At 38.8% G+C, this 10,332-nt stretch overlaps 1 non-coding gene across 1 annotated transcript; it reads right to left on the bottom strand.

Annotated features, from left to right (window-relative positions):
• Positions 1 to 898: 898 nt before the first annotated feature.
• On the bottom strand, positions 899 to 1,004 carry LOC123935660. The gene has a single exon (XR_006816948.1). It is a non-coding gene; the product is annotated as a U6 spliceosomal RNA (small nuclear RNA).
• Positions 1,005 to 10,332: the final 9,328 nt, after the last annotated feature.

Below are 10,332 nucleotides of genomic sequence, written 5' to 3'. Positions count from 1 at the left end.
TATTAATTTCTATCTTAATTCCATTGTAGTCAGACAAGATGTTTTGTAAGTCTGAATACTTTGAATTTATTGAGAGAACTGTTTGATGGCCCAGCATATGCTCACCTTCATAAATGTTCCATGTGCCCTTGACAAAAATTGTCTTTGGGTGGCATGTTCTATCTAAGTCCATTTGGTCACTTTGGTTAGCATTGTTGTTAGGCTTTTTCCTATTCTTAGTGATTTCTGTCTACTTGTTCTATCAATTATTGAGAGGGATACTGAAATCTTTTACTGTATTGGTGGATTTATCTAGCTCTTCTTGACATTCTATCAGTTTTGTTTCATGTATTTTGAAACTCTGTTATTAGGTGCATAAATATTTTAGATTTTTATGTGCTCTTGATAAAATGATCCTTTATCATTGTGAAATGGTGTTCTTTATCCATGGAAATATTCTTTGTTCTGAAATCTACTTTGTCTGATATTAATATTGCCACTAAAGCTTTCTTTTTTTTTAGATTTATTTATTTATTTGACAGAGAGAGAGAGAGCACAAGGAGGGGGACCAGGGAGCCTAATTGGGGGAGGGGGGCTCAATCTCAGGACCCTGTGATCATGACCTGAGCCAAAGGCAGATAGATGCTTAACCGACTAATCCACCCAGGGACTCCTAAAGCTTTCTTTTTATTAGTGTTACAATGATATATATTTTTATATCCTTCAAAGCTATTTGTGTATTTATATTTGAAGTGTTTTCTTGTAGGCAGCAAATAATCAAATCATACTTTTTAATTTTTTAGTATTTATTTATTCATTTTTATTTAAACTCAAATAATTGACATATAATATATTATTGTTTTCAGAGGTAGAAGTCTGTGATTCATCAGTCTTATATAATACCCAGTGCTCATTACATAAAAATATGGAATGCTTCATGAATTTGTATGTCATCCTTGCACAGCGACTGTGCTAATCTTCTCCATATTGTTCCAATTTTAGTATATGTGTTGCCAAAGCAGTACCAAATCTTACTTTTTAAATCAAATCTGATATCTCTACCTTTTAATTGGGGCACTGAGATTACCAATAGATTATTGAGATTACCAATATGATTATTGGTACACTTAGGTTTAAATTTACTTTCTTGCTATTTGATTTCTATTTGTTCTATCTGATCTATGTTCTCTGGTTCCTCTTTTTCTTCTTTCTTTTGGATTAATTAAATATTTTTATGATTCCATTTTATCCCCTGAGTTGGCTTAACTCTTTGTTTTCTTATTTTAGTGGTTGCCTTAGAGTTTATAGTATACAACTTTAACTTACCACAGTTTACCTTAAAATGATATTACATCACTTCACATATAGTATAAGAACTTAACAATAGTATATTTCTTGCCTCCCAACTTCTGTATCATCATTATACATTTTACTTTTACATAGGTTATAAGCACTAAATTACATTATTATTATTTTAAACAGCCCATTTTTTAAAGAATCATTAAATGACAAGATAAATATAAATTTACCCATGTAGTTACAATTTCCAGGTCTCTTTATTTCTTCATATAGATTTCCTTTTTTTTTGAGAGAGAGAGAGAAAGAGAGAGAGAGTTTTCTCCTCCCAGTTTTTTTTTTAAGTTTTATTTATCTAAGTAATCCCTACACCCAATGTAGGGCTTGAACATGCAACCCCAAGATCTAGAGTCACATGCTCAACAGACTGAGCCAACAAGGAGCCCCTCTTTATATAGATTTCTATTGCCACCTGGTATGATTTACCTTCTGCCAGAATGACTTCCTTTAACATTTCTTACAGTGCTTGTGTACTGGTGATAAATTCTCACAGCCTTTGCATCAGAAAGTTTTTATTTTGCTTTCATTTTTGAACTGCATTTTCACTGGATATAGAATTCTAAATTGACCTTTTTTACTTCTAGTAAAATGTCACTTCATTGTCTTCTCACTTGATTGTTTCCCACAAGAAATTTACTGTCATCTTTATTTTTGCTCCTCTGTAGGTAACCCATTTTTTTCTCACTGTTTTTAAGATTTGTTCTTTATCATTGTTTTTACAAATTTATTGTAATGTTCTTGGCAGTAGTTGCTTTCATCTTTCTTGTACTTGGGGCATGCTAACTTTCTTGAATCTCTGGGCCTATATTTTTCATAAGATTTGGATTTGGAGGTCATTATTTTTTCAAATTTTCTTTATTTCCCCATTTCCCTTTCATGAACTTCAGTTACATGTAGATTAGTGTACAGGCTGTTGCTCACAGCTCATAGGTGCTCTTTTTACTTCTTAAAATTTTTTCTGTGTGTTTTATTTTGTATAGTTCCTTTTGCCATGCCTTCAAGTTTGTGAATAGTGTCTTCTACAAGGACTAATCTGCCATTAATCTTATCCAGTGTATTTTACATTTCTGACATGGCAGTTTTTATTTCTAGAATTTTGATTTGGTCTTCTGTTATATCTTCCATATCTCTACTTTATTTGTTGAATATAGGAAAGACAGTTAACTTTTTTATTTTTTTTAACTAATTTATTTATTTATCAGAGAGAGAGAGAGCGAGTGCACAAGCAGGGGAAAGGGCAGAGGCAGAGGGAGAAGCAGGCTCCCCACTGAGCAAGCATTCTGACGCCATACTTGATCCCAGGACCCTGGGATCATGACCTGAGCTGAAGGCAGATGCTTGCTTAACCAACTGAGATACCCAGGCATCCCAAAGGACAGTTATAACAACAGTTTTGATGTCATTGTTTACTTACTCTAATCTATTTACCTGTTCTGGGTCAGTTTTGATTGTGTGATTATTTTTGTCATTATAGGTCATGGTTACTGCTTTTTTGCAAGCCTGGTAATTTTTTATTAAATGTCAGATAGTCTGAGTTTTGTTTTTTAAATGTATTAGGTGGGACTGGAACAGTGTTGTCTAGTACTGATTATCCTTTACTTCTGAGGTAAAACCGTTCTGTGTCTAACTGATGCTTTATGAATCATGAAGTTTTCCAGTCTAGCTACTGGGATTACTCCCAGCTCACAGTGAGCACCAGGCACTATTACTTATAATCTTTTTGGATGGTTCTTTCTCCAGTCTTGGGATTTTTCATACTTGTAGGCACTGATCAATATTCTGCGAAATACTCAAGAGTGATTTCCCTGCAGATCACTGAAGTTCTCTCTGTGTGAAGCTATCTCTTCTCTGATACTCTTTTTTTGCAAATCCTAGCTATATTCTTCTTTCCAGACTCTCATGTGCATCTCCTTAACTCAGGGAATCCTTCTGGCTCTGCCTCAGTTCCCCCTCTCTGCACTTCAGCCTGTGAATTCTTCCAAATCAATAAACTAGGCCAATCATTGGGCTTACTTCATTTGTTTTTCATTTTCATTTCATTTCATTCATTTCATTTTATTTCATTTCACTGTCTTTTGACACATGTTATGCAGTGTCTTAAAAATCAGTGTTGTCCAGTTTGGGTTTGTTTTTGTTGGGTGGGTAATCTGGTGCCTATTATCCATTATGGCTGGAAGTGGAATTCCAATTATTTATTGCTAACCACATTGATTGTTTGCCTGTCAGAATGTGAGAGTTTGAGCATTTTACTCGACCCAATTTATTGTAACTTACATGTTGGTATTTAACTGTGTTTTAGTCATGTTTTAAGAAATTGGGGGGGGGCACCTGGGTGGCTCAGTGGGTTAAAGCCTCTGCCTTCGGCTCAGGTCATGATCCCAGGGTCCTGGGATCGAGCCCGCATCGGGTTCTCTGCTCAGCAGGGAGCCTGCTTCCTCCTCTCTCTCTCTGCCTGCCTCTCTGCCTACTTGAAATCTCTGTCTGTCAAATAAATAAATAAAATTTAAAAAAAAAAAAAGAAATTGGTGAGCTGCAGGGCACTTGGGTGGCTCAGTGAGTTGAGCCTCTGCCTTCGGCTCAGGTCATGGTCTCAGGGTTCTGGGATCAAGCCTCACATCGGGCTCTCTGCTCAGCAGGGAGCCTGTTTCCCCCTCTCTCTCTGCCTGCCTCTTTGCCTACTTGTGATCTCACTCTCTTTGTCAAATAAATAAATAAAATATTTTTAAAAATTGGTGAGCTGCTTCTGGTTGACATTTAACCCATTTTTTTCTCATTTATTATAACGGGAACTAAGGGGTACCTGGATGGCTTCGTTCGTTAAGCATCTGCCTTCAGCTCATGCCATGATCTCAGGGCCCTGGGATCAAGCTCTGTATTGGGCTCCCTGCTCAGTGGGGAGTCTCCTTCTCCCTCTGCCTCTCTCCCCTGCTCATGCTCTTTCTCTCTCTCTCAAATAAACAGATAAAATCTTAAAAAACTAATGGGAACTGGATTTTTAGGCTTAGGCTTTTTTCTCTTGCATGAAAATTCTCCTGGAAGTAGCCTTTCTAGAGCTGTCATGGCAGCTCCATGAAGTTTTCAGAGACAAGTGCCTTCTGTCTTTCTGCTCCTCAATGCATGAATTTCATCTCCCTCAGAATTACCATATGGAGTATTAGTCATCAAGTCCACATTCTAACTCCTCCTAGCTAAGTCAACCCTCTTTTAATAGATTTCTCTAGGAGCCTATCCATTGCTTTTCTCTTACTGTGATGGCTAGGCCAACCATATATTCAAGAAACAGCTTACAAATGTAGTCTCTTCAGGGTTCTCCTGGCTGGGTCAGTCGGTAGAGCATGCAACTCTTGATCCCAGGGCTGCGAGTTTGAACCCCATGTTGGTATAGAGATTACTTTAAAAATAAATATAAATAAAACACATATAGTCTTTTCATTCGGCATCTCGTTACCCCAAATAGAACTAGCGTTCTATTGTTAAGCCATAAAGAGAAAAGGGACATGGAGAAGCTATTAGGAGTGTCTACACATTTGATGATAGGCATTAATGACAGACTAGGTATTCACAGAATGCATTTTGGACACGACTAAGGTTTAAAGAGGATTTTTCTGGAAGTGTAGGGTAATAGATTGCAGAATGGGAGAGGCTGGTGACAGTCTCCTATTTGGTCTCTCCATGACAATAATCCAGGAGACCAACAATTGAAAAAAAAAAAGGAAACACCCCAAAATACTTACCTAAGGAAGAAACCTTAGAAAGTACTTGGTGGTAGGTGGGTTGTTGTAAAGGGTATGTACAGAAAACATAGTGCATAACAAAGAAAGAAAAAATTATGAAAAGAGTGCCAGAAAACTCACAGAAGCCACTAATCTGTACATGTGGCAAATTTAGCCCTGCCCAGGACTTAAGACAATGATGTCTGCATAATGCCCTGAAGACCCTCTATTGGCAATAGGTGTGTTGAAACAGTTTGGCACTAACACATCTGGGGTCTGCAGTGATCTCAGATGGGCAGAGTACAGCTTGATATGTAGAGTAACCGCGATCAAAGATGGCCAGCTTATCAATATCCTGAATGTCCAAGCCTTTATTTCCATGTCCCTGCAGGAGTTCCCTCTAGGGCAAAGAGCTAATCCTAAACTTCAATCCTGAAGTCCTTAAAGCCTGTCAGCTTCTGTACCCAAAGCCAGTTCTATCTTTTGCCATATCAGATATAGAATGCTATAGTAAAAGAATAAACAATCTGACATCAGACAGGTCGGGAGAGAATTATTGTTCAATATTTTGTTACTTGGGTGACCTTGGGCTGGTTACTCTTTGTCTCTGAGCCACATTTACCAATATGAAAAGGGAGAATTATTATAATACCTGTCCTATATAATTTTTTGTGAGACTTGGTCGTGTTTGTCAAAGAACATGGCGGTTGGAGAGTTCAGGCTCTGGCCTTGGCTCAGTCTATTTACTTGATGTGTCAAATTTGAAGTCACCCTTTTGGGTCTTGATTTCCTTGACTGTCATTGTACAGAGCTTCAAAGCTGGCTTGGCACAAAGTATCTGCTCAACAAATATTTGTTTAAAAAAATTCTGTTGGATCTATAAAATGAAAGGTTTCGTTTAGATCAGCCTTTTCCAAAGTATGTGTCATGAGATGTTGATAAATTGATAATGCCTATTGTAAATGCTTGTGCTTGAGATGATGCAGCAGGAAAACCCAAGAAGATAGTGGCATTGATGACACCCATGAGGCCACCATATTTATTTTTTTTTCCTATCTCTAAATTTAATGTTATCTGAAATAAGAACAAACCCCCTACCTTTGATAAGCTATTCTTATTTGGGTGCCTATTATTGTAGCTAAACTGAAATCTTGACTGATCCAAACTATTAATATTTATCCAATAGTATTTTATAGAAAAAGTCACTATTCTCCTTCAACCCCTGTTCATTTGCTTCTTTCAATTTTTAATCAATTCATCAATGAAAATGTCCTCAGACACTGATTACGTGTGTTGTGTGCTAGGTGCCACACAAAAGAAGTACAAATCCCAGTTCTTGCCACTGCAGTCTCTTTGAATATCAGTGGACATTGACTTAGCTTTATCATAATTAGATATTAGTTGATGGCCCTAAATTGGGCAGCAATTTTTCTGAAGGCAGGGACTCATCAACCTGGTGGCTTGTCCTTGCCCCTGATGTGGAGTATAATGGGAGCATGAGACATGCTTGCTCCACAGATGGTTTAATTTGTACACCTTGTAGCCCAGTTGCTCAACCAATTGGCTTCCTTATTGAAATGACAGCTAATTTAAAAGAATAAATGGCTATTTAATAGAATGGAAAACCATTAAACTCAGAACCTTCTAATAAAGACTGATTCTTATGTAGGTCTTATGAAGTGTTAATTGCTGGCTCCTGAGAAAAGGGAAGAATGAAAAATTGCTTGTTACCTCACTGTGAACTCAGACTTTACTCTGAATAACACTGACAGTTTAATAATAATAAAAATGATGCTGCTGCTCCTTTATTTTTCAGTAGTAGTTTGTGGTTTAGGAACTACCTAAATTTGGAGAAGTAAAAGAGTATAAAGGAAAGAGAATAGGCTGTGGATCCTGTTAGATCTGGGTTAAAATCTAACCTCTGTTGTCTGTGTTCTCAATTCTACCATCTGACAAATGGAATAATAATACATATTATAAATGGTAAGGACTGAATTTAAGAGCTCCCTGAAAAATTGAAAAGCAAGGAAAATAAAATCATGTCTGAGAACTAACATTAAACATCAACATCATGATTCATTGCCCAGTAGCCCTAAAAATACAAAATGGTTTTAAGACCAGGTAGCAAATGCAATCAGAATAGGAGCTGCAGTTAGTCATAGAAACACGGTGGAACATGACAAACATAATTGTTCAAATATTGGGAAAGGGAGACAGAGTGTAAGCCAACAAATTTTTGGTATTTTGTGTCCAACAGGATAGACTGCTCCTAACAGATACATAAAGGTGCAGTAGATTCAAAGTTCCTCCCATCAAGAGGTAGAGTCTATTTCTCTATCCTTGAACCTGGGTCTATCCACATGACTTGCTTTGGCCATCAGGTCATTGGCAAATAGGGCACAAACAGAGGTTTGAATAGTGCTTACATAGTGAGGCTTGCCTTCTCTTGCTGCTGCTAGCTCTTCTCCCATCATGTAAATAAGCCTGGGCTAACCTTCTGGAGGATTAGAACCCAACTGTAGAGAGGTCTCAGCTGTTCAGCCAACTCAACTCAACTCAACTCTATATATATAAGTGAGGCCATCTTAGACCATTTATCCCCAAACAAGTTGCCAGCTCAGGAGAGCTGCAGAACCACAGCTAACCTACAGAATTATGAAAAATAATCATTTATAGTTTTAAGTCACTGAGTATGGGGGTAGTCTGTTATGTAGCATCAGACACCAGACACTTTTCAGCTTTCTGTATTCCAGTCCCAAGGGTGAGGTCATCCCCTCTGTATATATGTATATGGATATATCGGGCAATTTTACGTCGACATCATCAATGACTCCATTCTCCTGACTTCCTTTATTCTGAGACCGTGCTCACCAACAAATGTCTACTCAGGATCCAGCCTGCCCATCGTTTGCCTACTGTGAGCAATGGACTGACTACTGGAACCCCAAGGATTCCTAGCCACTGGCATGATAATTATTGATGATAAATTAATGAAGTGGCTTCTGACCAAGGTTTGGCTTAAGGAGCAGATCGTCTATGTCTCCAAACATTCACTTTCCATTCTTCTCTACCCTGCTCTTTACTCCAGAAACTTGATCTGTATAGATTGCCTCAAGGAACAATCTTGCCTTGCCTTGTGGTTTCTTATTGGGCTTCACCAGTGGGAAGCTCTACCTGGAGACTAGGGAAAAGGAGAGCAATTTCAGAGGACTGATCCTTACAGTCCCTCCCTGTAAGGCTGGTTTGGGTAAGCTGCGTCCCTGGACTGCAGATGGCAGCTCCTGTGAAGATGATCCCTTCTCTGCAACACTCTCTTTGAAATCAATCCTTCCCTTAATCTTGTCAGGCCTAGAGGTAAAAATGGAGCGATCTTTAGTAGGCTCCAGTTCTGCGCTATCCTCTATAGTTTCCTTGCTCCTGCCGAGACTTTTGTAAATAACTCTTTTATTAAACCCTTTCCCAATTATCCTGATTTCAGCATGCCATCTGTCTCCTGCTGAGCCCGTGACTGATACATATGCTAAGCATGTGGGTTTGAGTATTTGGTTTGTCTGATGGTGATTTCTCCTTGGCTTATGATTTAACCCTGATAGATGGCTCCACATTCACTGAGCCAATATAGTCAAGTTTTTAGGCCCATGAGCCCGAGAGTCAGACTGAAATTCACAAAGGTAACAGCCATCTGGCCTTTTCCCTTCTGGAGTGGAGAACAAGAACTGTACTTTCCTATATTTCCACAATACCCACTTTTTCAGGGTTGCTATTAAGATTAGATAAAACTACATGCAAATTGCTTTGGACCTTTGTACCTGCCATCTTATAAATTCTCCACATGTTAAGAATTGCTGTTTTTTTGTTTAATGTTCCTTTGACTGTATAATATGGTCTTTACCAATTAAATGATGTGTAATATTTTTCTTGGACTCCTTTTTTGGATGCTTTTGTTAATGTGGCACATTGAGATTATGGGGGCTGGGATAAAAAATGGAAAACATAGGTGAAACACGATTTACACATGGTGCACAAAACTTCTAAAGCCTTATGACAAGCCACCAAGTGGAAAGGATTTTAATTTAACTGTTGTCATGTGAACATGTCCAATGAGTCAAACATGGAGCCAGAATGGCACTCTAAGTAAAACAGATAGTTTTGCCAGTTCATTGTAAGAAAGCCTTCATGGAGCTCTTAATTCGCTTGTACTGGGAAAGGTTGATAAAAGACCATCAGGGGGATGGCAGGTGGATCCCCTCTGGGACATGGCATGGTGGCAAGATGAGTCGGTCCCTTGTTACTTACTAAGAAGTAAGGAGAGTCAAGTAAAGACTTTCCTGGATTCCCTCATTTTCAGAAAAAGCCAGCATCCTGGGTGCCAAGTAGGGAGGCCAAGTAAAGAGGGCCCTGGTACCATCACTCACATCTCTTCCCCTTATGGGTTCAGGCTAGCCTCTACATTGTCAGGTCTTGCCTCTCTTTCTTTCCAGACGGCAAATACTGTCTTACTCACTACACATATGCACACGCCCCCCACCAGGTGTAGAGAGCCATTCAAAATCAATCTTAATCATTTTTATTCTCTACAAATGTCATTCTTCTCTGATGGATGTTTTTGCTGAGAGTTGCTTGTTTATTTTAGATGATTTGTTGGAGGGGCCTCAATTTCATGTCCTTATCACTCAAAATAGGAGGTGACCTCAGAGGAGCTGTAAGGCAGCTCAGGAAAAGGCAGCCGAGGAGCCATCATGCATGGACACAGAGTGAACAGAAATTGTCATGAAAATGGGAGTATGATTTGCATAGGGCTACAAGGCAAACATTGATCAGAAGTGTTCCTCGGGAGTGACCAGAGGACAGGACATAAAAACAGACAGTAAACCATAAGGTGGAGGGTGACATGTATGATGGAATGTGAGCCTAGGGGAAGTAAGTAAAGGAATGACATCTCAAGGTCATAAGAACCTGAACAGTCAGGGAGATGTAGAATAGAAACTTGATTCATAAATTCTGAGACATGACATAACTACCTGAAGTTGAAATCAGGTGGGCACCAGGTCAAAAATAAATTAGGAGGAAGTTAATTTAGATGTGCAGTTAAAAATTGCCCATATTGGGGCACCTGGGTGCCTCAGTCATTAAGCATCTGCCTTCGGCTCAGGTCATGATCCTGGGGTCCTCGGATCGAGCCCCACATTGGGTTCCCCACTTAGTGGGCAGCATGCTTCTCCCTCTCCCAGTCTCCCTGCTCGTGTTCCTTCTCTTGCTGTGTCTCTCTCTGTCAAATAAATAA

Source organism: Meles meles, chromosome X (assembly GCF_922984935.1).
Source record: "Meles meles chromosome X, mMelMel3.1 paternal haplotype, whole genome shotgun sequence".
Taxonomy (NCBI): Eukaryota; Metazoa; Chordata; class Mammalia; order Carnivora; family Mustelidae; genus Meles; species Meles meles.
This window is presented reverse-complemented; position numbering and strand designations above follow the sequence as displayed.